At 38.4% G+C, this 3,810-nt stretch overlaps 1 long non-coding RNA gene across 1 annotated transcript; it reads right to left on the bottom strand.

Annotated features, from left to right (window-relative positions):
* Positions 1-2,107: 2,107 nt before the first annotated feature.
* LOC103469197 (uncharacterized) lies at positions 2,108-3,810 on the bottom strand. The gene is made up of 3 exons (XR_001776885.1): positions 3,748-3,810; positions 3,541-3,585; positions 2,108-3,149 (listed from the first exon to the last, which is right to left on the bottom strand). It is a non-coding gene; the product is annotated as an uncharacterized LOC103469197 (long non-coding RNA).

Consider the following 3,810-nt stretch of genomic DNA (forward strand, 5'->3'; position numbering starts at 1 on the left):
AACTAAAATTCAACATCTAGCCAAATATAAGGGATCAGAGCCAATTATAAATTCAAGAAAAAGCAAACGCCCCAACATGCACTGCACTCCCAAGACACTAAAACATCAAATGTCTTTAWTGTCAAATCAGTCTGACATAAAAGAAAACCCAACACAACCACTGACGTTCAACATATACCAGGATTAGAATGGCTACAAATCATTTKAATAATTAAAACGTATGACAATTAAATATGGTTTCATTGATTCTCCTGTTACTAAATATGAGTTTGATGAAAACATTGTGACAATATTGCATTTACAAATTTTTGGAAGTATGATCCAACTGAGTGACAACTGAGGCTGTTAGTTTCACCAGCAGATGTCTCTACTGAGTCCTGAATGAAGCATCGAGTAATGAACCTTTTTGCAAAGCAAAGGGCTGGAAAGGTTCATTGCTTCATGAGGCTTCATTTGCCCATCACTACTGTTTGTGCTACAACTCCATCTCTAAATGATGACCTATTCCTTGAGAGCATTCAACTACAAAACAAATGCACTTTGTGGGAGCATAATAGGCAACAGCAGCAATCAGTATCAAATGTCCACGATACGAACACTCTCCAGCAACCCGATGAGCTCTCAGTCAGATGAGCCAGCGCTCATCTGACTGAGAGCCAACTGCAACACAACRGACCCGACAAACGCACTCAAATTGGCGTGCACACCCGGTGCCTATATACGCTAATGAGCCCGACTAGGCTGCAAACGGACGTGAAGGTGGGGAACGGGGCCTAGATGTGTTCAAGGGCCCAAAACGGGTGGGAATGTACAACTGGATGTAAACTATGTTTTCCAGTAAAGCCACCAGGTTACATCCTCAACTAGATTTTATAATCCATGTGTATACAGCAATAAGAAATCACAGTAAAAAAAAGACAAGGTGGGGTAGTATCAATCTTTGTGCAAAATGTTTGGGAAAGAATTAATGAAGAAATGTATAATATTGACAGATTTGTGTGTAATGACCCAAAAATGGGATGATGACTTTTAGTTTTACAAGGAATTCCTCATTCATTAAATGTTAATTTTACTGACATGACACAAGTTATGTCAGTTATCAAGCAGCAGAGACTTGATGCATGTCAAAACATATTTACAGCTTGTCAGAAGGAATGTAAAACTGCTACTTGGAGGTAGAAATAATAGTAATGAACATTTTTATTCTGTTTAAAGAAATTCACCAAAACAATTGAGAAAATCTAACATCCAGCCGAAGAAGGGATGTTTTGCTCTGCAGAATGTCTTTCTCCTGCATTGTTGTAGAGTCAAACCACACCATCGGTGCATATTGCTGTGATTTTGTCAGATGTACCAGACAGTACAGAGCTACTGACGTTTGAAAGAAGATGAAACTAGAGTCTGGATAGCGGTAAGGTGACAGTAAATGAAATTAATTTGTGGTCACAGATGGACATTTCTAATGCTGTACAGCTAGAAAGCGTTGAAGCAGAGCAGCAGACAAGATCCAGAATGTGACCTTGGCTRTGTGTAGAAAAGTCAACATATTGCTGCATTCCAAAACCGTCCAACAAATAATAAAAGTCCCGTGTCAAAGTCTTGCTGAATTTGTCCATGTGAATGTTGAAATCACCCACTACGATGATATTTGGGGATAAGGACCACAAAAATGTTAAAAGAGAAGAGAAATCGCTTAAAAACTCCTTGTTGGGTTCAGGAGGGCGATAGATNGGGTGGGAATGTACAACTGGATGTAAACTATGTTTTCCAGTAAAGCCACCAGGTTACATCCTCAACTAGATTTTATAATCCATGTGTATACAGCAATAAGAAATCACAGTAAAAAAAAGACAAGGTGGGGTAGTATCAATCTTTGTGCAAAATGTTTGGGAAAGAATTAATGAAGAAATGTATAATATTGACAGATTTGTGTGTAATGACCCAAAAATGGGATGATGACTTTTAGTTTTACAAGGAATTCCTCATTCATTAAATGTTAATTTTACTGACATGACACAAGTTATGTCAGTTATCAAGCAGCAGAGACTTGATGCATGTCAAAACATATTTACAGCTTGTCAGAAGGAATGTAAAACTGCTACTTGGAGGTAGAAATAATAGTAATGAACATTTTTATTCTGTTTAAAGAAATTCACCAAAACAATTGAGAAAATCTAACATCCAGCCGAAGAAGGGATGTTTTGCTCTGCAGAATGTCTTTCTCCTGCATTGTTGTAGAGTCAAACCACACCATCGGTGCATATTGCTGTGATTTTGTCAGATGTACCAGACAGTACAGAGCTACTGACGTTTGAAAGAAGATGAAACTAGAGTCTGGATAGCGGTAAGGTGACAGTAAATGAAATTAATTTGTGGTCACAGATGGACATTTCTAATGCTGTACAGCTAGAAAGCGTTGAAGCAGAGCAGCAGACAAGATCCAGAATGTGACCTTGGCTRTGTGTAGAAAAGTCAACATATTGCTGCATTCCAAAACCGTCCAACAAATAATAAAAGTCCCGTGTCAAAGTCTTGCTGAATTTGTCCATGTGAATGTTGAAATCACCCACTACGATGATATTTGGGGATAAGGACCACAAAAATGTTAAAAGAGAAGAGAAATCGCTTAAAAACTCCTTGTTGGGTTCAGGAGGGCGATAGATRGTGGCTAAAATGGTGGGTACCGATAAGTGGATTTGTAGTACTATAGATTCAAAAGAGTTGTAAGTGGGGACACTGACAGAAGATACRAGCCACWTGTCTCTGAAGAGCACTGCGACACCGCCTCCTCGTCCTTCAGAGCGTGGTTGGCTGATGTGAGAATACCCATCTGGCGCTGCCCTGTTTAAATGTGTTAGATCGTTTTTCTTCTGCCAGGTCTCTGTCAAGCAGAAGAAGTCAAACTGCTTTTCCCTCAGAAGTCTGGAAACGGAAGACTCTTTGTTGGTGAGTGAGCGGATGTTTAACAAGCCAGCGGAGACGGTGACGRTGCTGAAAGACTTTAAGCTGGACCTGGCTGGGTCAGATGTCACATTGTGGGCAGTGAGGAGACGTTCTCTCGGTTGACCAGGTGRTGATGACGACAGGGTTCTGATTGACCTGGAGTCATCTCGGGTTGGACACCGTTCAGATCCAGAGTTAATGTRACACTGTGAAAGACATACGATAAAGTTTTATCTATTAATCTATAGTCCTTGTCTTTTAGAATTTAAYATTTTACAAGTTTACCTTTTTTAATCAAGTTGGTGTTAAAATRATGTGAAATGATTTGSATTTGCTCATTTTAGTAAAACGTTTAAAAGTTAGMAACTGGTAAACCCAGAATTATTCATAMCCCTGGCAGGATTATACTTAAAAAATGTAATTGGCTTTAATTGAATTAAATTGATAGGGAAAGGAAAGACTAATTCATTAATGCTGTACTYCTTCCTTTGTGAAATGAATTGCTTCTTCATACATGATATTAGTTCATGAAAAGAAGTGAACCGAGTAATCRGATATTATTTCATATTTATCCAGTGTAAATGTGTTTGTACATACTTGTGCAGGACAACACTGCATCCCTGGATTTCTGCTTTGTTCTTCCTGTTGACAAGTAATACATCAGAAACCCAAAGTACATATCAAATAAAACAAAAGCTACATAAAGCGTATGAATGTGAGATATTTAGATTTATTTTAAAGAAGCACCAAAAATKTTCATTAGGCCATAAATGAGCAACAAAATGGCATTAACCTGGGAATTACCTTTAACAGCTGGAATCTCTTTTTGAATTGGGTCCTTTGGTCCACATTTGGAATCAATGTGTC

Source organism: Poecilia reticulata, linkage group LG8, assembly GCF_000633615.1.
Source record: "Poecilia reticulata strain Guanapo linkage group LG8, Guppy_female_1.0+MT, whole genome shotgun sequence".
Lineage (NCBI taxonomy): Eukaryota > Metazoa > Chordata > Actinopteri > Cyprinodontiformes > Poeciliidae > Poecilia > Poecilia reticulata.